We start from the raw sequence: 27,710 nt of genomic DNA, 5'->3' as shown, positions 1-27,710 counted from the left end.
GGAACAAACTCCATTAAGGCAATTTAATTTTTTGATCAATTTTCTTCTAGTGTAGTTAAATAATTTACAACTTTTTCCATTTTCATTTTTATTTTACTAAAATTATTTCATTGAGATAAATTATTTTCCATGAAAAATTTCAATAAAGGTTGGCTCTATCATCATGTTTGTGCTCCTGTTACATCTTACCGATTATCAAGATTTGACTCTTCCGGTAATTTGTAGGTTAATTTGTAGCCAGTGACACATTTTACCGTGGATACTTTCATCGTTGTCAGTTGTAACTTGTACCGGTTAATTTACCAAGTTAAACTTCACCCCAGGCTCGGGTAGGGTGGTTTTCAATGTTACCAACAAAATTATTAAAATTTATGATCACCAATTTTACCAGGCAGCCAATGAAAACATGCTCAGGGTCAAAACCACACACATTAAGTGTGCTCCTTCTTGCCCCTCCACTGACACCTCCCTTTTCTGGTTACCTATCCCGCCCCCCCCTGATTCTAGTGGCTCTTTCTCCACACTCAGATCACAAATCTGAGTTTGTCCAAACAGCCCTTAAAGCCTGGCATCCAGCAGCTCGGTCCCCTAGTGGCAAACAGAGCCATTTCCTCCCTTATTTCCCCCACCTTATACTACTCTCTTAAGGCAGCCAGAGATAACAACAACTTCCTTAGCCTGGTCACCGAGAGCCTCACTGCCCAGGCTCCCTCATGAGATCTGGACTAATCCCCAACCACCACACACACCTGTGCGCCTGCCAGTCACATTTCTGAACGTCCTGGCATGCACTCCTACTAAATGTCAAAGTCACAGGCACAGACCAGCCCTATGCTCAGAGCTTCACACGCAGGGGCTTCACCAATACCTCACCACCACCCAGGGAGGCAGGAGTCCCTTATAAAGATCGCCCGCTGGTGAAGTCCGGCCAGGGCACCGTCCCCGGTCAGCCTGCCTGGTAATCATCCGTGCTCTCCTGCCTTTCTGGGGTTTGGGGACGTGGTCGAGACAGAGGAGCAAATGCTCCGGCGTTTCGGGAGCCTGAGACCTGCTCCCAGCCAGCGGCCTGTCTGTGCCCGACTGACTTTTTGCAAGGATGCAGCCAGGGGCAAAACTCAGCCCCACAGCTAGCTGAATGCCCTTAGATGAACCTGAGACGTGAACGCGTGAGAGGCGCAGGACTCAACGCTGGTGGGAGGCGGAGGGGACATTCTGGAAGAGGAGCCCTTGGAGGTGCGGGTGGCATTTATTTCGTACCCACCCTGGACCCTTTGCTACGCAGTAAGAAGCGGCTCTAGGGGATCCCCCACCCCACCCCAGGGGCTCCGCTTTCAAGCTCCCGCTGGCTGCGGGCGGGCGGGCGGGCGAGGGGCGAACGGGGCGAGTCAGGGCCGGGCGCCGGGTTTGGGCACGCCGCGCACCGCCGCTCGCTGGGGACCCCCCCGCCGCCCGCCGGTCCGTTTAGTGGGTAACTGATCGCCCCGCGCCCCGCCCCAGCCGCCCGCCGCCCGCCGGAGCCGCTTAATCACCGCCCGCCCGGCCACATTAGCATAGTAATGGCCTTTAAATTGAGCCTCTTTGTTTTTTAATTAAGCTCCCAGCAGGTACAGAGAAGAGCGATTATTGAGGAAGCTGCCAGCGCTAATCGCCCGCAGTCATTTGACAATTAAAAAGCGCCTGGCTTTAACCCTTTCCCCGCGCCCGCAGCACTCCCCCCCAGCATTTATCCAGCGCCGACTGTGTGCGCCGCGGTAGGAACCGCGGACCCCGCCCCTAGCAACTCGGAGGGGGCCCTGCCGACGCCTCCATTTTGCTGAGGAGCAAACTGAGGCACAGAGAGGGAAGGTAACTTGCCCGAAACACACAGCCTGGGCGTGGAGGAGCCGGCACGGGCGGGCAGGTTGCTGGCGAAACCCAGCTGCCTGGGCTTTGCGCCTTGCATGCCCTCTGCTTGGAGCAGCGCCCACCTCGTGAATCTGGCCGAAACCTCCTGCTTCAAGGCCCAGGTGGGCACCTCCCAACCCCCATGGCAACGGCCCCCTCCTCAGAATTCCCAGGGCATGCTCTCCTTCCTGTTAGTTCCTCCATCCCCCCACACACTGTTGGGGTGTTTACTGTGTGCCAGGCGCAGTGCTGGGCGCTGGGAGGGGGCTGTGAGCAAGCCAGAAACGGGGCTCTGCCCACACTGATCTACGCGCGGAGAAGGGAGACAGGTGAATAGGAAGATAGGCTGATGCAACCCAGGCTGAGGGGCGCCCCGGAAAGTCCACTTTCCTGAAGACAGAGGTTTGGGCTGATATCGAGAGGGGGAAGACCAGCCAGGCAGCAGAGGACACTGAGCACAAAGGCCCGCAGACGGCATCGCCATCAGCGGGAACTAGAAGGTTCGGAGGGTGTGCGGGGAGGGAGGGGCATGGAACCAGAGGAGGCTGGAGAGTCACAGGAGCCAGCTTGAGTGGACAAGGTCTTAGATACTTCAAAAATTTGGAATTAAAAATATTTTTTCTCCGTATAGGTAATGACTTAATATTCAGATGCACAGAGGTGTTCGATCTGTGTCCTCCACCCATCCCCAGCCACCCAGGTCTCCTCCCCAGAGGCAACCACAGTCTCCCATCTGAGCCTCCTTCCACGATACCTTTGCAAGACGTACACAAGCTGGTGTGCGTCCATTATTCCCCTCTCCCTGACTTTTTTTTTTTAAAGAATTGGTTGTGTTTTTTGTCCGCTATTTTTTATGCGCAAATGCTAATTACTCTACAAACTGTTCTTGAGTCACCCTCTTTCGCCCTCCCATCTGCATAACTGTTGGAGGACTTCGCGTTTTGACTTGGTGCATCAAGACCCACCCCCCATACTCTACTGTAGGGGCAAACCCGAATTTATTTAACCCGTGCCCTGTTGGTGTGGCCTTGTGGGCCATTTAAAGGATTTTTTTTTGTCTTAATCTCAAACGCCAAGGGAAGCCATTGAAACATTTTAAGTGAGGAGTGGCTTGAGCGATTTTCATTTTTAAAAGATCATTTTGGCTGCAGAGCTGGGACCAAGGGTTTGGGGAGCACAGAGTGGGGAGCAGGTGACCAGCTAAGAGACCACTGCTGTCGGCCTGCAGGTGAGAGGCTCAGGCGGTCCAGGGGTGCGGGAGGTGGGGGGAGGAAGTGGGGGAAGGGGATGAGTTTATCTGAGAGTGATGGGGTGTTAACAGACTGGGCCTTGGGGTGGGAGGGGGTAGGAGCCCAGGGTGGCTCCCAGACCTTTGGAGCCTGGTGGATGAGAGCAGTGACTAAGGTAGGGACGTGTGGCCATGGCCGGGCAGGGCGGGGCATGTGAAGACACCAGGCACGCAGCCACTCTTCTCCCACTGCACTGATAGCCAGAGCAGCTCTGATTCATCACTGGGTCCTGGTTCCCCCCCTTCCCTCCTCTCCGCCCCGAAGTCAGGCTCTCTGGATCTGAGCCCAGAACCCCACCTCAACCAGCTCAAGCCCCATCTCTGCCTGCTCGAACTTCAGAGGGGCCTGCTGCTGGTGACCCTGACCGCCCCCCCTTCCACTCCAGGCTGAGCTGGTGTTTGTGAAGAGGGACAGCCCACAGAAAGCCTGGCAGCTGGCTTTTTAATAAACGTAGGTAGAGGAGGCTCCCTAGGGCCCGGGTGTGGTGGCGAAGAGGAGGGCTCTGGACAGATTCTGTCCCTGCTCCCCTCTGGGAGAGACTCCCTCCTCCTTTGCCCTTGGCTGCCTGGTTGGGGGTGGACTGTCCACGCCCTAGAGCCCCTCTAGCCTTGTCCCTTAGTCGCTGTCCCTGACTCAGAGCTAGAGGTGTCCCCTTAGAGAGAAGCTAGGTGGGGGCTGCCAGGGCCACCCTATGACTCCACTGTACCCCATGGAGAGAGGCAGTGAGCATGTGGCACTGCAGGCACCAAGGGGTTAACAGTCTGCCCACCCCCATCTATCAGCCAGCATCTCCCAAACAGACGGACAGACAAGGCAGCTGTCCAAACAGGCCTGTGTACCTGGCCACAGCCGCAGAGAGGACAGGGCAGTGGCTGTTTACTCTGCTCCCCTCCCCCAACAGGGTCACACACTGGTAGGGCATTTCCATGCAGTCTCCCCTTGGGGATGCGCCCTCCACCCCTGTTCGTCCCACCACCCCTGAGCAGAAGTCTCTGAGACAAGGCATGTCCTTGCCCAGGGCTCTGGGCTGGGGGTGGGGTGAGGGCGGGTCTCCGGAACTGGTGACTGAAATGGCCGACCAGTCCAGCTGGGCCACAGTCACCATGAGCTCTGGGGGATGCTGCACGACACCCACTCTGCCAAGAGCAGAAATCAAGTGGCACGGAGCCTGGGGACCTGGTGAAACTTGGGACCTGGTAAAACTGGGGTGCTTGGAGAATCACCATCTCGAATCGCTTCTCGGGAATATGTCTGCTCAGGGCAGACGTGGGACATTCAGGGATTCCTAGGCCCTGAGCCAGCCCCACCCTCGCCCTCCTCCTCTCAGTTCTGGGGACAGCTCCACCTCAGTGTCCCAGCGTCCCTCAGGCCTCTGGAGGTGCTGACCTCCAGACCTGTGTCTCCTCTTCTGTCTCCATTTCCCTGAGGCCACCAACAGCTACCTTCGTTGCTGCCTAAGCAACCCCTGGGTCCTCCCTCTCTCTTGACAGCTGTCCCCACAACTGACTCATCCTCAGGCTTCTTATGTGGCTTTCAGATCTGACCTTCTCTCCTGGGGGGAGTTGTTTGTGGGGCCTGGTTTATTAGGTGCTTATAAGGACAAGCCACCAGCATGTCACACCCTCCCCGTTCCTGTCGGTAGCCTCCACTCACTCCCTCGGGCCCCCTCAAATGCCCTTTCCCTTGGGAGACAGTGCCCTCCCCCAGCACTGTCTTGAGTGTCTGCTGTGGGCCTGGCTGGAGGGCCAGCTCATGCAATATTTATTCCATTTCCCCTCAATTCTATGAGGCTGGGGGAATGACTCTACCCATTTCACAGATGAGAAAACTGAGTCTCAGAGAGCCAGTGTGCCTTGTGCCAAGCCCCACAGCTACAACGTATCAGAGCCCCCAGTAAGAGAGAGGGCCAGTATGTGATTTGGCAAAGGACAACAGAGCCTTTTGCTGCTCTGTGTGCTCTGTGAGCAGAGTTCCAAGCTCTGTGTCTGGCATAGGTGGGCAGTGAGAGGTGCCCAATTTTGACCAAGTTCTAGTGCAAGGCACCCCCATGGGTCTGGGGACCTTACTACCACCAGGCTATCACCTGCCGCACAGCTGACATGATTAGGGTGAAGGGTGCATGGTAAACAAAACTCCCAGGTCCCCAGAACTTTGTGTCCTGCTATATAGGGGCACCGAGGCTCAGAGAGGGAAGTTTTTGTCTGGGCTCACCCAGCTGGGACATATGCAGCTGGGATTCTGTCCCCTGGAGTTGTAAAATTCAGGATCAATCTCCTTATATTATCATCATCATCATTACACACACACACACACATACACACACGACACACACACCCAGGCCAGGCCCTGGATCCCTCCTCGGCACCCCCCACCCACCCAATGTGACATCTTTACGGCACATTCTGGGCCTGCGTAGGCCTGGAGGGGGTGAGGGGGAGGCAGGACACCTCTCAAGTAACGGATTGTAAATTCCTGGGCCCAGGCTTTCCATCCCTAACAACCTCCTCCCGGGCTCACAGTGCCTGTCCCTTCGCAGCCAATTTAAATGAGGGGTCCCAGACCCTGGGCGGAAAGCATTCCAGACTAGGGAGAGGGGCAACTATTGTTTCTCTGGGAAAAAATAAAATCAACTGGCGCTCTGCAGCTTCTAATCACTCTCACATGTGCTTCGCGGTTCCAGCCGAGGACAGCCCTCTACAGTGGGTGCGCCTCTCGCAGGCACAAACCCTGCTTCTCCCCAGAGACGGACCTGATCCCCATTATACAGAGGAAGATACTGAGGCTGGAGGCAGGGAATAGAGAGCTACCACGTCCTGGTCGTCCAGCTGGTTCGTGGCGGATTGGCCTCATTTAATCTCCCCAGTAACCTCACACTGACTGATGACCCCCATTTCACAGAGGGGACAAACAAGCACCTTGCTCAAGGTCATCAGCCAGTGCATGGTGGAGTGCACAGCTGAGCCGGACCTCCTCGGGCAGATGGGCCCGGTGGGATTTGAACCTGGGTCCTTCCCTCCAGAACTGGAGACCTTTGCCCTGCACAGAACGGCCTTCCCGTGTGAGGCGCATCCACTGTCCCTTGGAAGGAGCCTGGTCTCAGCAGCCTTGCCCCAGGCAGGTCCCCCCAACAGCCACAGCTGGGGCCTGAGAGCATCAAGTCTGGTTTTTAATAAGGAAGATGAATTTATTTGAAAGCCCAGTTTGAGAGGAGGGGGCAGTGAAGCTGCCGGCCACTGCTCTCTCTGCCCTTCTGGTGGGAGGGGAGCAGAGTGGCCTCTCAGCTGCTGGGGGCCTGAGCTGTGGGGGGCCGATGCTCGAGGCCTGGAGGGAGCTGGCTTTGCGCAGCCTGCGCTCTCTCCCGGGTAAGCCCACAGGATATTGCACTGCCTTTGTGTGCCTGGTGACCCAGCTGCTGGTTATTGAAAAATTCCACCGCTCGGGCGCAGGGCAGGCCCGCTGACCCCTCATCCCGGGACGCGCCTATGTTTCAAAAGATACGGGATTAGAGAGCCAGACCCGACCTGGAGCAAAGCCCCGTCTGGGGTGTCTGTGTTTTCGTGGCCTCTCGGGATACTGGCTGGAGTGGGCTCTTGGCGCAGGATTTAATTAGTTGGAATCAGCCTGCGATTACTGTGGCGACTATTTACCCAGCCACTCTGCAGTCTGAGCCCTTCTCGGAACAAAGATGGGCCCCTCGGCCCGCTGGCCAGGCCAGGGGCCCCAGCTGAGCCCAGGCCCAGCTGCGCGAGGCCAGTGGCCAAAATAGGCCTTGTATAGAATAATGTCAGGGTTTCGCAACGCAAAGCACTACGGAGCAGCCTTTTAAAAATTGAACATCTGGAGTGGAACTATTAACGATTTCGATAAAGCCCAAGAGTCTCAAGCCTGGCTTCGTGGTGGTGGTGCAGATGGGTGATTTGGTGGCATGGGGCGATTTGCGGCGGCGGTGCCTGGCGGCGGCGATGGCGGCGCCGGAAAGCCAGCGCCGGTGCGGCGGCGGCGACGGCGGGCGGGATGGTGCATTGGCAGGCCGGTGCCGGGCGATCCGGAAGTGCGAAGATCAATGGCGGTGGTGATGGCGGGTGGCAGTGATGACGGCGGCGGCGGCGGTGGCACGCGGGTGGCGACGGTGAACGGCGATGGCGGCGGCGGATGGCGGCGGCGATTTGGCGGTCGGGCGGATTGACGAAGTGGCGGCAGTGGCGGCGATTTGCGATTTGCGGACGACGGCGATTTATGGCGACGGCGGCGGCGATCCGTGGCGGCGGCGATTTGGCAAGTGGCGATTTGGCGGCGATGATTTAAGGCGATTTCAGCGATCCCGTGGCAGGCAGGCGGACGGCAGCTCGGCGGACGATGGTGGCGCCGCTGGCGGCGGTGCCGAGCGGCGTGCTGGCGTGGCGCAGCTGGCGGAGTCGGCGCCAGGGGCCGGCGGCAGGGAAGACGACGGCGACGGTGGCGTGGCGGCGATTTGGGCGCAGCGGATTTTGGCGATGGGCGGTGGAAGACGGCGGCGACGGCGACGGCGGCACTGGCGGCGGTCCTGGCGATCCGCTGGCGGCGGCGACGACGGCGGCGGCGATCGGTGGCGACGGATTGGCGGCAGATCGACTTCATGCCCGGCGCATGGGTGGTGGTGGTGGTGATGGTGGTGATGGTAAGTGGTGGTGGTGGTGGGGTGGTGGTGGTGCCAGGATGGGTGGTGGCAGAAGGTGCCGGGCTTGGTCGGAGGAGGGATCAAATCCTGCCGACAGCACTGGTGAGCTGGGCATGGGGACTGTGCCCAGAATGCCAAGCTCTGGAAAGCTGAGGAGCTGCCAACATGCCATGTGTCCTTTGCCCCCGCTCTGCCGCACTGGATCTCCCAAGGCTGTGTGTCTCTCTCCTGCACTCTGAGTCTTCCAGGCAACCCCAGTGGTAGCAGCTGGCTTGGTCAGGGAGAAGGGATGTGTGTGTGCACAGCTCCCTAATCCTCAGGCCTGCTCACACCCATGTGAGCTCACCTATTAACAGAACTTCCACCGCAGTACACAGGACTCCATGCATACATATACCTCCCACTACACACGCATGTCTACACATGCATATGTGCACACCTAGGTTGCACAGGCCCCCACCCATACCCACCTATCTATGCCTGCCAACACTTCCATGTATATTGGCACTATATGTGCATGTATCCATGCACACTACCTAGACATCTGTATCTGCCACACTCTGTTTAGACATATGCAACTATGAGTGGGCCCATGTGCACACACATACTGTCCTCACATACTCAAGTGCACACTGACACATGCTGCCTTGTGGGAATGCATGTGTATAGCTCTGTCTACAGGCCAATCTCTGAGCAAGTTCGTGGATTCATACCCACGTAAAACTGCTCATTCAGCTATGTGCACACCATGGGGACATCCGTTGCCTCCACTCCTGCAGGCATATGTCTAGCTACGGGAGGCTGTTGGGATTTGTCACAGGTGTCTGCCCCATGAAGGAGTGTCACCTAAGGTCTGGTGACTGCTCTCGGGGACCCAGTCCTGCTGGCCTATTTTCTGGGAGGCGGAGGCACAGGCCAGAGATACTCTTGGAATGTCCCAGTGCCAGGTTTCTGGGAAAAGTTGCCAGGATGGACCCAGGGCAGGGCCGTGGGCCCAGCCCCTGTCGGTTGGGCAGGTCATGCCCAGAGCTGTCATCAACGTCCAGCCCAGGAGCCCTGCCCTGAACCTCCTCTGAAGGCTTCATGCCTCTCACCTGCTTCCCCCACCTCTGTCATGGCTCCTGCCCGGCCTTGTGGCCTGGGGTGCTTGGGGGTCATCCTGGGGGCGGGGGCAGGGATGCAGGCTACCCAGATCCTGAAGGATTTTGAGTTCCTATGACTCTCTTTCTACTCTGCCCTAGGTACAACTGAGCCTCAGCCCCAGAACCACATGGCCTCACGAGGACATAAAGACACAAGGTCACACCCATTAACGCATGTATATACCCGTGTACACACCCATGTGGGCACATGGTCACACATTCATAAGGTGACTAGAATGCCATTTTCTTACACCAGGAAACATGAAAAACATATAAAGGTACACACAGGCACCTGCAGACACCCATTGCACACACAGACACACAGAGGAGAACAAAAACCCAGGTACACACTAACACACAAGAACACAAGAGATGCAAGACAAATGGGGAGACACATGAAAACAGACGTGTCCACACAGGCCCACACAGGTGTCCTGGGACACACCTGGACATACATGTACACACACATGCGTACACATTGTAGGCCCAAGTGAAACTCTCTTCGAGGAGAAAACATCTAGGAAGCTTTGGCTGTCCTGGAAGTGGCTACTGGGTTATTGCTGGGTGGGACGAGAGGTCCCGGCAGAGCGGGCAGTGACTGCCCCATAGGCTGAGGCTGCTTGGTGGCCAGGCTAGGTGCCTTCCCGCCACAATTTCTCCTCCTACTTGATGACTGCGTTTTCTCCTCACCAACCCAAATCTCACGTGAGCCAGCCATCCCTGTGTCCACCCTCTGGGCCCAGCCCTGCTTCAGGCCTCAGCACCCTCAGGCTCCCTGGCCCCATCCCGTCTTAGGACCCAGCCTTCAGCCAGTGCCCTCCTCCGCTTCCCTGCTGCCTACACACACTGTCACCCATCCGCCCTTCGTTCCGGCCAGTCCGCTGCCTGGAATGCCCTCCCATCTTCTCCACCTGTGCGAGCCACACTCTTCCTCCCTATCTCTCACCCAGCGAGCCCCGAAGCTGGGCTGGACCCCAGGCCCATCACAGGCTCTGTGTTCATTTCTAAACGGCAAGCGAGTCTGACTGCACCTCGGTTTCCTTACCCAGAAAAGCATCCCCGTGGTTTGACGAAGGAGGAAATGTGTGAAGGCTTCCCCCTATCCCGCCCCCTCCTCCTCCTGTCCCCCCCAAGGCTGCTGCCCTGCACTGTAGGTAAAAGGAACAGGTGTCCTGCTGGCTCCTCTCTCTCAATCTGAATGTCACCCCTTGCTAAGCACCATCCTGGGAGGCCCTGGGTGGAGATGGGAGTTGGGGGCGCAAAGGTGCGGGCTTCTTTGGAATCTAGGACATGTAGATACAGCTCAGCTCCGTAACCTCAGGCCCACGACTCCAGCGCCAGAGCCTCAGTTTCCTCATCTGTGAAATGGGAGGTTATAACCTGCCATTGCAGGGTTCTGCTGAAGGTACAACGAGATGGGGACCACCTCCCAATACCGAGGTCCCTGTTCCTGAGCCCCAAACACCAAAGTACTTCCTCAGGACCTTTTCCTTGGCCTTCCTCTCCAAACCTGCCAGGACACTCCTCGGCCTCCTCACCTCTCCCCTTGGCTGGCCGCCTGGCTCCAGGGAGACTGCCCACACCTGCTGCTCCACGTCTTCACCTGTGCTACCTTCCCCAGTCAACCCGGTTCAGCCTCCTCCATCTTCCCAAAACTACCATTCAGCAGAAAACACACAGCACCTTCTAGACCCGAGCCCCATTCATTCATTCATTCATTCATTCAGCCAATGTTTACTGAGCAGCTACAATGTGCCAGGACTATGCGAGGGGCCCGACATCTAAGCTCACTCTCTCCTCTGCCCTCTGCCACGTCTAGCTGTCCCTTCTGGAAATTATGAAGGCGCGTACGTGGTCTTGGTCTCTCTCCACATATTTGCAGGTTCCTGGTTCTCCACCTGCTCTTAACCGGTAGGACCCCTGGGGCTCTATCCTCTATGGCTTCGATTGTCACTTTTATGCTAAAAGCCCTGGAGCTACCATGTCTAGTTCGGTAGTGCTGACCCCTCCTCCGATTTTCCCCGCTTCCTCCCCTGGGCTCCAGGGCTGGTCGGGAGCCCCCGGGGCATCCCAGCGCCATGTGTTTACATCCCAGTTCCCGTCGTGGGGCACACGTGCACAAAGATAGATGCAGCAGGACATGTGCTGATGTATTGTGTGTGTGACAGTGAAGTGCTGGCCACAGCCCAAAGGGCTGTCAGTGAGGGGAAATGGGTTCCTAAATCAGAGTTCGCCCATTCCCTGGACCACTGCGTCGCGGTCGCAGAGACGAGGTAAATCCATGTGCACTGACATGTCCTCAGCGTGTTGCTAGGTGGAGCAGGCCAGTGCAGAGCAGAGCAGTGCACAGCGGATACGGACCCCGTAGAAAGGAAAAGCAGCTGCGCGCACGCAGAACATGCTCGCACACATGTAGGAAAGGTCTGGAATGTTACCCGTCAGTCAACCTACTGCCTCTGGGAAAGGGGCGGGAGAACGGGGGAGGCCTGTCCCATTTTGCTTGACTTACCTCTGCTTTGTCTGGATTTATTTTGCAACGAGCAATGACTTTTATAATATAAAAGAGAGAGAGAAAATGCCCCATTTTCACTTCCTCCTAAGCTCAGCTCCCTCAGACCAGATTTCGGAGGGGACACCCGCCGTGCTCCCAGGGCTGAGGGCCAGCACCATGGACCCTGGGTCCCCTCCTCTTTCTGTCCTATTCTGCCCATGTGGCACCTCTGCAGGCACTTGTCCCTGTACACTCACCCTGCCAGGCCTTACGCTGGCCTCCTACCTGCCTCCTGGCTCTTTGGGAGTGAAAATCAAACTGTCACCTTGCTCAGAAGTCTTCAGAGCCTCTCCACTCCGCAACAGGACAGAACAACAGCCTCTGCTTCTTAGTGTGGCCTCCAAGTGCTCAGTCAGACCGTTTGAAAATATGCATAAAGCGCTTCGCAGGAAAGGCCACTGCCACATGAGCTGTCACTATCTTCACTGCTGGTACTTGAACTTCTCTGTCCCCACTTCCTTTCTTACTTTGCCCTCATTGTCCACCCTCTCTCACTGCCTCCCCTTCCTCTTTCTAGAAATGGATCCGAGGCTCCAGCGGCATAAAGGCAAGCTCCCCAAAGGCAAGCTCCCCTGATCTGGCCCCACTCACTCAATCGGCCTCGGCTCGGCCACGCTGCATTCTGGAATCCTCTGGCCCACCTCTGTGCCCCTGCTCTAAACCATCCCTCTCCCTGGCCTGCCCCTGCCTCTCCTGGGCTGTGGGCTGAAGGCTCTTCCATCTTTCAGGGCTAGATTCAAGGGGCACTTCCTCCAGGGAGTCTGTCCAAGTCCCCCTCACCCCTACCCCATCCTCCTGCTGGCTGCCAAAACACCCTGAGCCCCTGGGAAGTGGGGAGTCAAGCAGCCAGGCGTGGGTTCAGATCAAGTCTCTCAAACCTCTGTTTTCCCATCTGGCAAAAATAGTAGCTGCCGCTCAGGTTATGAGCATTACCGAGTCCCGGAGCACAGCCCCTCAGCACAGGGCTGGGCACAGGCGGCCTCGTGCCCTTTAGCTGTGATGAGAACGATTCCTCTGCCTCCTGTCTTTGTCACCAGTACACTGCGGCCCCTCCATGTACTGGTTTCTTCGGGGTTTTGGTCAGTGTTTGCATTAACCCTGAAGACAATGGTGCAGCCCTCAGGGAGGGCCCTCGCCCCCCTTGCTGGGTGTGTGGGTAGTGGTGGGGGGTCTCTGTGCAGAGAGACACAGCTGAGATGCCCCAGGCTGGCATGGGCTGGTCTGCTGAGGAGGTGGGCTACCCAGGGGCCAGCTGGTGCCTGCTCTGTTCAAAGGCCAGTGTTTCTCCAATTCTCCACGGCTGGTGAGAGCGAGGCAGGTGGAGGTGTCAGGCCAGTCAGTTCCCACCCCCTCACACACTACCCAGTAGGGGAGCTGGTCCGGATCAGAGACTCCATGACTCTACCCTGCAGCCCAGCACTGGGAGCCCTGGAGGGGCCTTTGTTTCTCTGAAAAAGAGGGGCTGCCCCCTTCTCCAGACAAGCCCTTCTGGAGCCGCCTGGCCTGCGGAGGCTGCGCTGAGCCGGCCTTCTTTCCAACACTCAGTAAATACTCAGTACTGCATTAAAGCAATAAATAGTCATTTTAAGGAAACCGAGACTCAATTTAGCCACCAGAGTCAGGAGCAGCAGTTAGCAGGGCTGCGGAATGTCACCGCACAGCTGGTAGCCCCGCCCCCCTCTGCCTGGCCCCAGCGGAAGGGGGAGGCCTAACAATGGGTTGTGCCAGGCTGCACCACCCCTCCCCCAAAATCAGGTTACTGTGGGGTTGGGGGATAAGGAGGGGGTCTGGGCTCAGCCAGCAGCTCCCCGAGCTGGAGGAAGGCAGAGAGGCAGGAAGGCATGATGGAAACACCCTACTGCTACCTGGGGGGGGATGATGATGATGATGATGATGATGATGATGACGACGACGACATACAACAACGACAATAGAAACGCTAGTGAGAAGAAGAAACCAATCCCCTCTGAATGGCACCTGCTCGGTGCTAAGCGCTGCGTGAGTGCTGGATACACATCGTGTTATTAATCTTCGCTCCCTCTAATGACATAGAGATCTTTATCCCCATTTTGCAGGTGGAAAAACTGAGGCTCAGGAAGGTGAATTACTTTGGTCAAGGACGGGAATGCTTTTGCACAACTTGTGCATTTATTAAGCACCTAGTACAGGCCATATCGCATATTCTATCTTGTGACATGTCCCCATTCTACAGACAAGGGAAGTGAGGCTCCAAGTGGGGAAGGGACTAGGAGGTGACATGGCCGTTGACGGCTGCTCAGCCTGGTCCAGAGGAGGAGCAGTGTGCTGGCCCCCACCCTGGGCCTGTGGATCTGATCAGTTGGGAAAAGGGCTGGGCTGACCCGGGTATTTGGGGGGCCCAGGTCTGTGACTTGGTCTCCAGAGCTATGCTGTGAGCAAAACAAACAAGGCTCCTCTGTGAAGGGCTGGGGGATTTGTGCTCATTGCCATGGAAACCACACAGAGCGTGGGGGGAGGGGAGCCTGGCACTCAGCTCCCCTTTATAGATGTAAGATCCCCCCAACCCCCAGCCTCAGACCTGGGCCAGTTGTGGGTGGCCTGGAGGCCACTGGAGGCAAATGAGGGGTGGCTGGACAGGGATCCCTTCCACCTGGCGTCTCCCTGGGCTGCGGAGGAAGGCAAGGCCCTGGCACAGGACTCGGTCTGGGCTCCGAGGGTGCTGCTGGCACGGGAGGGGAGAGGAACTCTGTCAGTCAGGACGTGCCAAAAACGCCAGGCAGAGATAAGAGCAGCAACTCATACCCGCCCTGCTAAAAACAGCCCCACACCGGGAAGGGGATTCCCCACAGATGGCCTGGCCCGCCACCCCTGCGTAGTGGGAGGCCTGGTCTGGGATGAGTCCACTTCACGGGCAGGGCAACTGAGGACAGGGCAAGGACAGGGCAAGGACAGAGACCCAGCACACTCTTTCAGAAAAGCTACTTTCAAATGTGAGCATCGGCTCTGTGCCAGCCACTGCCCAGCAAGTGATCTCCAGGTCTGGGTTCACCCAAAATAAATTGGGATGATGGTAACAATAGCTACGGTCGTTAGCGTTTATTACACACTTATTATCTGCCAGGCACCATTCTAAACATCTTAAGTGTTTCATTTCATTTTTTTTTTTTTTTTTTTAGGCAAGGCAACCCTTGGTTGACCTCACAGGTTGCAAGGACCTTGTCAGCTTACGATCCCTTATTTTTTTTATTTTTTTTCTGCCTACAGCACCCGGTCTTCCTAGGTGGTCTCCCATCCAAGTACTACCCAGGCCCGACCCTGCTTAGCTTCTGAGATCAGATGGGATCGGGCTTGTTCAGGGTAGCATGGCCATAGACATGTTTCATGTCATTTTAGACATGAGGAAAGGATTATTATTATCTTCACTTTATAGATGAGAAAACTGAAGCTCACAAAGGACCCTTGCTGAAGTCACACAGCTGTGGAAGTGGCAGAGCAGGGATTTGAACCCAAGTCTCTCTGACTCCAGAGTTCTTAACCTTAGCTTGTTTGGTTGAGGCGGTGAGGCTCAGAGAGGGGCATTCACCTGCCCCAGGTCACACAGCAACAGAGCCAGGATTGGAATCCAACTTTTCTGACTCCCAAGTCCTGACCCCTTCCCTTGTCCCAAGCAAATCATCATGGCCAATGCCATCTTTGCCAGCAGAATAAGCAGGATTGTGCCTGTTTGTTCTTCCTGCTTGGCAGCCCTGCCCCCGCTCCAGCTTCCTCTGTCTGTCTATACCAAGGGTATCAGCCTCCCTGCCTGTGCCCTGTGGCACAGCCCCACCCAGAGGAAGGCCAGGCCAGAGCCCCAGGCTGCCCTGTCTAGACACTTCTCGAAACTCGGCAGTGGTGGCCGCTATTGAGGGCCTGGCCTGGCTGGGCCCAGCAACAATGGGCCCTCTGTGCCCAGCTCGGGGCCTGCTCCAACAGGCTGCCCACCAGCTCTCAGCCCAGCCCCAGCCCCACACACTTCCGCTGTTCTTCCCCAGGCCCTCGTGCCCACCCTGGGAGCAGGCATCCTTCGCCTGAGGGCAGGGCGTGGGAGTCCCACATGGCTAGACCAGAGAACTGGTTCTGCAGAATTCCCAGGGCTGTGCTCCTGGGCTGGGAGCCAGGAGGTCTCCAGGGGCAGAAACCAGGCTAAAGGCCTTGCACGGGCTGTGACATTTCATTCTCTGCCACCATACTCAAGCAAAGAGGCTTCTGACCCCACTTTACAGCTAAGGAAACTGAGGCTGAAAGGGAGTTGCCTGGTGAGGGTTACCAGAAACCAGAAATAAATGAACATTTCCTGGGCAGGTATAATAATGATAATTATCATTGTTAGACTCCCGTGTACTGGGCGGCCGCTTGTGCCAGGCCCACGCCCAGCCCAGCACATGAGCCATCTTTCTCTTGAGCAGCACAGCCTCTGGCCACAGGTACCATATTAACCCCATTTGTACAGTGGAGCAAAATGCCAGCTGGGAGGTAAAGTCACTTGTGTAAGGCTGCACAGCTGGCAGCCAGCAAAGCAAGGACTGGCAATGGCACCCAGTGCTGCCTGACTCCAGATTTCTTTAGCCCACAGGGTGCTGGGTGGGGCGAGGGGGAGGCGTGCAGGGGCTCTGCTGCCCTGCACAGGTGCCCTCTGAGCCTGGTGGGCCTAGTGCTGGGAGAAAGGCCCGTTCCCGGCCGTTCTGCCTCCACAATCCCCGCATTGTTGATTCATTAGGTAATTTCCCTGGAAGCGCCAGCTGTTCAGAGGGTGGGGAGATATGAGTGATTGAGGTGGCTGGGGGCTACAGGGGCCGCTGGGCCGGGGGGCGCTGCAGGCCTGCCCCAGCTGGGGCAGAGGTCTCGCCTGGCCAGGTGTCCTCTCTCCCCACTGTGACGGCCACACCTTGCAGGGAACCCTCAGGGCTCTGAGGACAGTAAGGGGCAGGCCCAGCCCCTCCCACCAGGGCCTGGCATTTCCAGGTGCCTGCTCAATGCCGGGCCTCGGGCCCACCGCAGGCTGGTGGGCGGGGAGGGGCCGGTAGGGACACCACTGGGCCCCACAGAGCCCCAGGCTCCCAGGGCCCAGCTGAGCTGGAACAGTTGGGGAGGGAGGGAGGGAGGGGCCTCCCTCGCCTATAGTTCCTCTGAGGGCCGCCTCTCCATGGCCTCCGGGCTGGCCCATTAAACCTGCTCACTGCCCAATAAACAGACAGCGACCATGTGCTGCGGCTCAGCTTCAGCGCCCCACACGCGCCGGTCCTCCGCCCACCACCCGGAGCAGCTGCCCGGGGCTGCCTATCCTGCCCTGCTCAGAGAGCCACTCTGCCCTGCTGGAGCTCCTGGCGAGAAGCCAACAGGACGTCAAAGGCAGCCCTGCATGGGGGGGGGGCCACTCTGGCCTCACGGTCACTGCATGGGGTGTCCACTCTGGCCTCAGTCACTTTATGGGGCACACTGGTGGGGCTTCCACTTCCCACACTCCTGCATAGGCGTTCACACTGGCCTCGTTGCCCTGCATGGGGGCGGGCCTCAGTCACCCCGCGTGGCATCGCTCTGGCCTCAGTCACTCTGCTTGGGGTATCCACATTGGCCTCAGTCACTCTGTGTGGGGCGTCCACACTGGCCTCACGGTCACCCTGCATGGTTGTCCACACTGGCCTCAGAGGTTGTCTCGCATGGGGAACTTTTTCCACGCTTCCTCCCCAGGCTACCTCCTTCCCGTCCCACATCCTAGATCCTGCTTTTCCAGAGATGCCTTCCATGGGGTCCCCTGACTGGTTAAGAGCTCCTGCCCCAGTTGCCTGTGTGTCTCGCATCGCGATGCGTACCAAAGGCCCCGGCACTGCCTGTTTTGTCATTTGTGTCCCCAGTCCAACCCAAGAACCACAGAAGGCCGGGACTGCAGCTGGCCTGGTAAGAGCCGCAGCCCTAGACCACACCAGGTGCTCAGGAGGTGTTGGTGTTAGGTGAAAGTCGAAGAGAGACAGAGAACAATTCAGCGAATATCGCTCAAATGTACACACGAGCCTCGCAAACGCTCTGGCGTACAGCATTTCAAGGCCAGCCATGGCGCTGACTGTGTTCTAAGCTTTCGTAAAAGCACTTTACAAATATTAACTCGATTAACCCTCACAGCGACCTATAGAGGTAGATATTGTTACCATCCCCAAGTTACACACGAGAAAACCGAGGCACAGATAAGTAACTTGCCCAATGTCTCACAGTGGTTTCACCCAGGCCACCTGGCTCTGGTGTCCATGCTAACCGCTATACTGTTACACCGGCTTCAGAGATCACTTCTTGGGCAGCTCCAGGAGGGTCTACCCTGACCACAGAAAGCTCATATTGCTGTGGCTACACCAGGGCACCTCTGAGCTTAGTGCAGACACACATGGGACAGTGTCACATGGGACTGCCGAGGCCACTGTAGATAGTCCCTCACAGGACAACCTCTACAGCCAGCGTAGGCACCCACACACAGCCAGAAGATCCAGCATGGTCCCTGTCCTGACCTCCATGTGGAGGAGGCCGGATGAGCCAGGCTGGCTCTACTGGGGTGAGGGGGTGGGCGCCGGCAGGGCTGGCCCGACCCTGGCCCAGCTGGGGCACAGGAGGGCCTCCTGGGGGCAGCGTGAAATTGCCATTCTTTACCGAGGGGCTGCTGCAGGAGAGAGTCTTCCGGGCCCAGCTGGGAGAGGGTCAGCGGGCGCCCCTGGACACGTTCCGCCCAGGCACGGGACCCTCCTCACCACCTGCCCAGCACTGGTGGCCAGGACAGGAACCAGACAGGCCTGGGGCACAATTTGCCTGAAGCTGTCATGCTCTGCAGGGGCAGGGGGTCCATTCAGGCCTGTGACAGGGCCCTTTTGGGGCCAGACAAAAGGCACCAGCTCCCAGCAACAGAGTGTGCCTGCGTGTAAGTGTGTGCAGGCGTGAGTCGGCATGTGTTTACATGCATCTGTGTCTGTCTGTATGTGTGCACGTGTATATGTCTGCATGTATACGAGGGAAGGGAGGCCCAGCACACCCACTCGCAAACACACCTGGCCCCAGCCCCAGAAAAGCACAGCTTTTCAGCCCCCTGCATAGCCCTGCATCCCATCCCTGGTTCTGGCCCACCCCGGCCCATGATGGGGCCTCTGGGTGCCTCTGCCCATTCCAGGAAGTCCTCCCTCCCCACCCACTAAACTAGGCCTGAGAGGAGCAGCAGACTTTCTGGATTGGGACGCCTGGCCTCTTCTACTGCAATTAATGCAAATGATTTTCTGAGGTTTTGGCTTGATAATTTGATTATTTGTTCAGCATTTATCTTAAGCAAAGTGGATGACAAATAACTGCAAACTAATGTGATAAAAACCATTTATAAAGCTGCCTCGTTCGGGGGCCTTCCCCTAACTATTTATGACAAGGTAATAATGCTGCTGCCTGCGTCCGCCTGCCTTTAAATTGGTTACTTAGAGGCATGATGGATGAGGGGCGAGGCCACCTTCTTCTGAGGAGAGCTCCTGATTTCTGATCTCATTTTTGAGAATAATGAATTATATCTAATTAGTCCTTCCCAAATCTAATCAGGAGGTGGGAATTTGGACCAGAGGGAGGGGGCTGGCAGGCGGCAGGGAGGGCAGAGGGTCAGCAAACGGGGTGGCCCCCGGCCCTTGGAGGCCTGGCTGCCTGGGGGAAGGGGCAGGCCAAAATGAAGCTGGCTTGCTTCCAGCCCATTCCCCATGCCCTGGCCAAAGGGACCTAGAGCTGACAAGTTCGTCCTTGGCTGGAGACCCTTCCTGCCTCCCTTCCCCCAAATCTAAACCTGGCATTTGGTACCCTTTGCAGGCTCCTATCTCCTGCCCCGTTGGGCAATCTCTCGCCCCTCCCCCAACTCCTACAACTCAGCCAGCACTCTGCCCAAACACGGTGTCCTTATTCATGCCTCCGTGACCTTCGCACTCACCCGAGAATCCCCTCTCTGTCCTCCACATCGAGGGATCTCCAACTCTGCCACCGTGTCCCTTAGCTCTGTGCCGAGACAGCTCCCATCCCACTGCTACTTCCGCCAAGTGAAGCCCCAAGGCCCCTTGTTCATCCGGTCACTAAACTGCTAGGCGATTCTGGACCTCGGTGCTGAATGATGGCAGCGCTCTTCTTCTGGCCAGGTACACAAAGTACAAGATGGACTTCGGGCTCCTCCTCGCTCCCTTGGCCGGGTGCCCTTGTGCAGTGAACCACCTACACGTCGGGACATTACATGGGCAGCCTTGGGCGCTCTCACAAAACTGGCGCTCCCTGGGGTTCCCTTACTTATCTTCCTATGTTCCATGCCTAACGCATTAATTGCTTGCTGAATGCCTGCCTGATCGAATGAACGACTGCACCAAGATCCTCCCACTCCCCACACAAACTTTGGCCCAGGCTATGCAGGACCAGGGTGTCCGTGCCCCCGTGGGCGTGGCAAGGGCTCTGCAGTGAGGACGCCCCGCCCTCCCTCGGGAGGCCTCTGGGATCCACAGCGCACGGACGGGTCTTTCCCTCTCCTAACCCCCTCCCTGCCGACGCAGCCCAGCACCAGCCGATTCCGGAAATGCACTGCTTACGCATTATAAGCGGGATTCTATTTGCAGAGAACTAAAAGTATAATCAGATTCACAAGTACTCTTTGCCTGTTTTGTGCAGCTCGTGCTTCATTTCTGAAGACCCGCCCAGTCTTCAGAAACGCTCTCCGGGGTTTCCTACGCACCGCTGTGTGCGCGTTCGTTAATTTCGGCATTTGCTTTCACAGTCAGTCAGTTTCACGTCCGCTTTGTCAGGCTGGCGATGTCTGCCTTTGTGAGAAGAACGCTTCTTCTTACTAGAAGTGGTGCTTTTATTTTGCCCATTTCCCACGTGTTTTACTGTTTTAAAAGCTCAGAGCGGAATGTAATAAAATACTTAAAAGGTGGCGATGGGGCCGGTTGAGTGGCTGGGGCGGGGGTTGACCAGTGCCACATCAGAAGGGTATGATTCCGTCTTTCACCAGGTGACGGGCAAAAGCCAGGTCCAGGATGGAGGACAGTTTGGGGGGCATCACTGCATAACTTCTCCAAATGCGGCCACACCAAAGTGCGCTCTCAGGACATCCGGGGGACTTCAGCAGTGTCTGGAGGCATTCTTGACTGTCACGACTGGGGGGTGTGGTGCTAGTGGCATCTCATAGGTAGAGACCGGGGTGCTGCAGACCATCCTACAGTGCACAGGACAGACCCCGTGACAGAGTGGTCTGGCCCACAGTGTCAGTAGTGCTGAGGCTGAGAAACACTGCAGGCCAACCTCAGGTCAGACTGGGCAGAAAGCTTTGCTGGTGACCTCGTCAGCCTCCTGTGGTCAGATAATAGGAATTCTCTACGGCATCCTATTTCCCCTTCTGTCTTGGCCACTAGGATGCTCAGCTCAATTTGATTCTTATCTTGGTAAGATGTCAGCTCGACTTACTTCCCCTGAACTCTCTAGGAATTTGATCCACTGCTTCTATTTTAAGAATCTTCGAAGCTGCCTCACACCCTTTTAGGAAGTAGCAGGTATATACCATAAACTAAGAAAATCCACCTCCATCCACGGGGCAGGGCGAGCCAGTCACTTTGTGGACCGCTCACCCCATGATACCGCTTTCGATGACCAAGACACTTGACTGTGCACTCTGAAACGGTGAATTTTACGTTGTGTGAAATTTTATATTATGTCAATTATAGCTAAAAGAAAACAAAACAGCCGTATTATATTCCTGTTTTCAACTGAGGTCTGGAAAAGTGAAGTGATCTGGCCGAGGGTGATTCATTCATTCAACAACTATTTTTTTGAGCAGCGACTATGTGGCCAAGCACTGTTCCAGGTGCTAGGGATACGCTAGTGAACAAAATAGCAAAACTGGTCCGTCCACACTGCTTATGCTGTGGAGAGCTGCTCAGCAGGTGTGGAGCAAAGCCAGGATTCTAACCAATGACACCAGTCATCTAGGAGCCCCCACTTCCTGTCTGCCTGCCTAGCTGCCCTCAGGACAGAATCCCTCTGGGCTGGGGAGGTGACCCCCATCTTCTGGCACCCCGGCCGGCTCCCTTGGCCCCACCCATCATTGTCCCCATCGTGCCTGTCCCCTTCAGGCGGACCAGCTGGGGGGCTGAAGCAGCGAGGACACTTAGATCTTCCCATTAAGGGAGCCCCCACGAGAAAGCTAAAGGGTAGGGCCACCGGCATCCTCAGGGTTGAACTTCGGACACCCTCCTGCCTTCGGTCCCAGGACAGGGTCCCTTGGGGGGCCTCCAACAAGTTAATTAGCTCACAACAAAAACTGTTTTCACACTCATACCCACTGCCTCCCTGGATCCTCTGAGGAAGTGCAGGCAGAAGATATCATCACCCCCCACTGTCCAGGATGAGGGGACTTGCCCAAGGTCACACAGCTGGCAAAAACAGACCCAGGATTTCGTGTCACAACTCTCCCTACTCCCTACTTTTCCCACTGACCCACTTTGTTCCCTGGGGTGTGCTCTGAGTCTGGCATCCAGAAGGCACTCAATAATTGTTCCTTTATTTCTTTATCCAGAGCCAGCTGCTCAGGCCTTGGCAATCAGGTCACAGGGGAGAAGGCAGAGGCCACAGGGGGAAGGCCCCATTCTGGGACAGGTGGCTACAGTTCAGCAAGAACGATGCAAACAGTCTCCCTCTACCAGCTGCAGCCCCTGGCAGTATGTCCCCACCTCAAGCAGGTACACCGGGTCAACCTGTGCACCTACCGCCTGCCCACCCATCCGTTCATTGTTCACGCCAACTAGATTTGGGCACCTGCTGCCCGCCACTGAGACACAAGGCTCATAGCCTGAACCAGACACAGTCTCTGCCTTCAAGTTATTTGCCGTCTCTGGGGAAGACTGGTGAGTAAACAGACCATGACAATACATGGGATGGGGCTGGGGTGGGGGGAGCGGAGTGGGCTGCGGGAGCCCAGGGGAGGGGCAGCAAACCGGACAGCACTGCGAAGGCTCCCGGATAGCGCCCTCCAGCTGAAACCTGCACGAAGCATAGGAACAACCCAGGAAGAGCCGGCAAGGGTGGGTGCTGGGCCCCAGCACAGGGATGACTTGGTAGCGTGGCATCCCAGGGGCTAACTCAGAATGGCCAGGACGAAGGGTGAAAGAGAGGGGAGGCTGGGGAAGGGCAGGCAGAGCTTGCAGCGTGTCCTATGCGCTTATCCTAACAGAGGAGCCACGGGAGAATTGGGGTATGCAGTGATATGGCTGATGCTGCGTCTGAGGAGTGCCCCTTATAGCACAGTGGGTGAGTTGGCAGGGCCAAGCCCGCAGGGGACAGGGCCCAGGTACAATGGGGAGATAAGCCAGGGCAGTGATGGGAGGATGGAGAGAAGGAAAGAATTCCAGAAATAATTAGGATTAGGTGAATACCCAGGCCTGGATGATTGGATTCGTGGGGGTGGGGAGGAGAGGGGAGAGGTACCAAGACAATGCTCTGGTTTTCAGCTTGGGAGCCCAGTGTATAGAGGTGCAATTTACTAAAAGAGACAAACCCCGCCCCCCCAGGAAGTGAGGGATGGGGCTTAAGAGGGAGATGGGTATGGCTACAGAAGGGCAACAGGAGGGATCCTTGGGGCAGAGCTGCTCTGTCTTATCCGTGGTGGATACAGAACTTACAGGTGACAGAATTACTCAGAACTCCGCATCACACACACAGACGAGTGCACGTAACGCCGGAGAAACGTGAATAAGATGGGTGTGTTGTACCGACGGCAGCACCCTAGTTGTGATATTACACTGAAGTCGTGCAAGATGTCCCCACTGGGAGAAAGTGGCTAGAGAGTCAAGTGGGTCTCTCTGTATTATTTCTTACAACTGTCTGTAAAGCTACAATACCTCAAAATAAAAAGTTTAATTAAAAAACATGTACTTGGAAGAAAATGGGGTGGGGGATGAGACTCAAGCTAAGTCAACTCCTGGCACTCCTGGACTGGCCCAGGGCTCTGTCCTTACCTCTGGGCCCCCTGACCCCCTGTAGCTGGTTTCCCACTTCAGTCTTGCCTGGCCCAACAGGCTGGACCAGCGACCCTCACCTGATTCCCACAAGTTCTTTCTTCTCCATCAACATCCCCAGGGCCACACTTCAGCATCGGGTCCCTCCCTCCTCTCCCTGTCACTGCCAGTACCCATCCCAGTTAGTCCCAGAGGAGGCGCAGGGTGACAGGGACCAAGCATCACCAGAGAAGCTCAGTCCCAGGCTCGCATCTACACCCCTTCCTTTTGTCTCCTGTGCAGAGCGGATCTGCTCTGTGCCCACACACGTGCACACAGTCACGCACAGGTGAGAGGCGTGTGCACACGCGGACGGACGCACAGCGCAGAGACCACGGATGCTCCTAAAGATGTGTGCACACTCACAGATCATGGGTGGGGACACGCACACCCTGCAGCCCCAGACCCACCGGGCTGCCTCCCCGCCCCCCACCTGCAGGAAGGCTTCCCTGCCAGGTGCAGTTATCACGCCCCAAACAAATCTCAGCTGATAAGGACTCTGCCTTTGAACCGGAGCCCTTCCCTCCGCTGAGATCAGATAAGCAGGCGGGGAAGAAAGAGAAAAGCCCCGCTCTTTCTCCTGCTCAGACTCCTGCTGAGCTGCTGCTCCACGCAGAGGGGCTGCCTGGGGGCCTGCAGCGCCCCCCTCCCGCCACCCCCTCTCAATCATGCCGGGATCACAGGCACTGTGACAGCTGGCTCCTCCGGTTTGGGTATCAATCTGAGGGAGCTGCAGCCTCAGGCAGCCAAGCCGGGGCTCCTACACCTGGGTCTGATGGGCCACTAGGGGCCCCTGTTGTGAGGACCCTGGACCCCCAAGCTTTACCTCAGGTACCCTGGCTTGTGCTTCTTTTTTTTTTTGGTCTCAATGGCCCTTGCATGTAGGATCCCCCATCTCAAGGACCCTGGTTTATAAAGTTCCCTAATTTTGTGCGGTCCCTCAAGCTCAAACCTTGGCTTGTGGGGCTCCCCATTCACACTAGATCGTACGATCCTGCATCTAAGACCCTGACTTGGAGGTCCCCATGATTCCCTCAATGGTGCTGTCCAAGGATCCCTCCGAGGATACCCCGGCTTGTTGAACCCCAGTTCAGGATCTGGCTTCTGGGGATCCTCAGCTCAGAGACCCTGAGGATGTGGGTCCTATTCTCAGAAGCTCTAATTTCAGAATCTGGGTCTTCGGGACCCCTGTCCTTGCAGAGCCGGGCGCTGAGACCCGGGAGGCCTCAGGAGGTCTGGGGGAGAAGGGTCAGGCGAGCAGGTTAAAGGGGCTGCATTCCCACGGCCCTGCCTGGGGCTGAGGTGTAATTAGAGGTCTCAGGTGTGTGTGTTGTGGGGCGGGGTGGGCTCGAAGGCCCTTCATTTTGTTTATCCTTCACAGAGACCCCCAACAGGGGGCCGCCATTCCCCTTGAGACAGCTCTGTGTCTCAGCTCGGGGCTGCCCATAGTTCCCTGCACACCCACACACACCTGCCAGCTGCCTGCCAGGAGGACAGCAGCCCTCAGGGCTCTGGGGACTTAAGTGAGGTCTGCCCTGGAGCCCAGGGTGGGTCGGAGGTCCCCCCCGCCCCCCCGCCTGCTTCTCCAGACTCTTCTTCCAGGTGCCTCCCCCGCTCAGCTGACTCGACAGAAAACCCTATGATTTATTTATGCCCAAGAGCAGCGCTGCCCAGGATGTAGATGGAGGAGGATCCGTTCAGCCCCAGACAGGAGAGGGAGACGGGGAGAGGGAAGGGAGAGAGGAGGGAGAGAGAGACACACACAGAATGAGAGGGGAGCGGGCCTGTCTCCACCCTGGAGCCCCATCCCGGCCCCTGTCCCCGTGTCCCCACATCCACTGCATCCTTCCCCATCACCGCCTCATCTGGGCCTTAGTAGACCCAATTACTTATAATAAACAATTCCGTTTATCTTTATCAGAATCATTATCTAAATTGGCTACATGACACATACTGTTCTCTAAGTGCACCCCGGGGAGGAGGGGCCATAAAAGCCGGGTTCTGCACTCCGTAATTATCCCTCTATGGGCCATAAACCATTACACTGGTGTTTAAAATAGGTATGGTGAGCAGTTTCCCTGCCCAGCGAGGGCCGCCCAGGGCACCCACAAAAAGGATGCGCTGGAAGTTTTGCTGCAGCCAACAACTTCCAGCTACGCGGCTGCTACAGGGGCTCCTGTGAGGCTGGCCGCTCGGTCCTCAGGATGACGGCCGGGGCCAGGCCCGAGCAGCCAGCGAGGAGGTCCCAGGGCATTGAGGGGTTTTCCTGCCGCCCTCCTGGCATAATGAATGTCCTCTTTCCAGGCCCGCTGGCCCTCTCTCCCCCGCTGATGCTGACTTGGGTTTTCCTCGCTGTTTGCAGAAGCGCCTCCACCGCCCGTGGGGCTGGTCTCCCCTCGCTGCCCCCAGGGAGGCCCACGTCAGCATCTCACTCGTGATTAAAACAAAACACTGGGCTGCCCCTCGGAGCAGCCTTTCAGCTGACCGGTCAGAGCTGCAGCTCTGGCTTTCTCTTCCCAGAGGCCTCTGCTCCCTCTGGCCTCTAGGAGGGCCGACCTGGGTCTGTGTCCTCACAAATGGTCCACACCTCTGGCAGCCGGATCCCAGCACAGGCAGCCTAGATGCTTGCATAGGCAGAAAGCCCTTGATCTGAGGCCTCCTATGCCTGGCCCTCAGGGAGACTCAGAGGTGTTCAGACAAGCGTTTCCAGCTGTGCGGACCCACAGGGACAAAAGGCCGCTGTAACAGAGGGGCTCCAGGTTGGCCTCTGCCTGGGGACACAAGGCGAGGAGGGACAGGAGTTCACCAGGCTGAGAAGAGGAAGAAAGAACATTCTTCTCAGCAGGTGCAACAATTCTTGCCTTTGGTGGCAAGAATAAAACTGACATCTGAGACAGTAAAAAAAAAAAAAAAATGTTGTGGGCCTAGTACAGTGGTTCTCAAAGTGGGGTTCCCCAGGACAGTGGCCTCAGCATCACCTGGAGTCTTATTAGAAACACAAATTCTCAGACCCCACCCCAGATTTACCAAATCAGAAATTCTGGGAAGTGCTCCGTTTAACAAACAAGTTTATAGTTTGTACAAACTATAGTTTCTAGTTTACCAAACCCTCTGGGTGGTGGTGGGGTGGGCAGGGCGGGGGGTTCTGACGGCTGCTCAGGTTTGAGAACCCTAGTGCTAGCCCTTATATGGGAGGGTGCTGGGGGGATGCAAGGAGATGCAGCAGGAGACGCCTCTTCCTAGAATGTCCTGGCTCCCTGGAAGGGCACTAGAGAGCATGGAAAGCTTGAAGGCAAGGGTGTGACGAGGCCGGATGGACATTTGAAGACGTGCACTCTGACTTCAGGGTGGAGGGGCAGCTGGCAGGCCGGGAGGCCAGGAAGAGACCCACGCAGCTGTTCGGGGGAAGAATGGGGAGGCCTGGGTTGGGGATAATCAAGGGGACAGAGGGAAGGGGACAGATTTGAGTGACAGTCAAGGGGTCCAACAGCCAGGACGTAGAAAGGATGTAGGAAGAGGGAGGAGTCAAGGAATCTGACCTAAGTGCCTGGAGGATGATGGGTACCTCTCAGCCAGACAGGAAGTAGGGTTCTGGATGGGCAGGAACAGGGCCCATGACTTCAGGTCAGTGGGGTCTCTGCGCCCTGCAAAGGCCTCACATAAGCATGTCAAAAAGTCGCTGGTGCCCCCTCCCTGGTGGCACTCGGGGCCTGGAAGCTACTAATGTGCAGAGGGGGCAGGAAAGTCATCTCCTCCCTTCACCCACTTGGTCCCCACGTGCAGGCCGTCCAGTTGCGGCCTCCTCAGTCCTGGTGAGCCTCGTGATCCCAGGCAGCCCATCACCCACCCTGAAGCCTCCAGCGGGCAGCCCAGCATCTACCTACCCGACTCCAGCCACCATCTTCCGCTGGAGAGTCATCCCCCCGCGTCTGTCCACTCAGCTGTCCATGTGGCTTCCTAAGCCACCACTCTGCCCATCCCTGTGCTCTTTGCTTTATAGTTATTATTTTCCCCAGTACCCCCCACACTCCCTGAGTGAGGGATGATTAGCACCATTTTACAGATGAGAAAACTGAGACTGAGAGAGGCCGGGTCCCCCGCCCAAGGTAATGCAGCAAACACGTGAAAGGAGGTGGGATT

General features: G+C 56.9%; 1 protein-coding gene and 1 non-coding gene across 2 annotated transcripts in view; both read right to left on the bottom strand.

Annotated features, from left to right (window-relative positions):
* LMX1B (LIM homeobox transcription factor 1 beta) overlaps positions 1–27,710 on the bottom strand; it is an 81,960-nt gene that overhangs the window by 20,144 nt on the left and 34,106 nt on the right. The gene's annotated exons all lie outside the window — the stretch shown is intronic.
* Positions 14,758–14,876, bottom strand: LOC120601847 (5S ribosomal RNA). Its single transcript, XR_005652572.1, has one exon. It is a non-coding gene; the product is annotated as a 5S ribosomal RNA (ribosomal RNA).

This window comes from Pteropus medius, unplaced genomic scaffold (assembly GCF_902729225.1).
Source record: "Pteropus medius unplaced genomic scaffold, Ma_sr-lr_union100, whole genome shotgun sequence".
NCBI lineage: Eukaryota > Metazoa > Chordata > Mammalia > Chiroptera > Pteropodidae > Pteropus > Pteropus medius.
The sequence above is the reverse complement of the archived record's forward strand: the minus strand, read 5'-3'. Positions and strand labels throughout refer to the sequence as shown.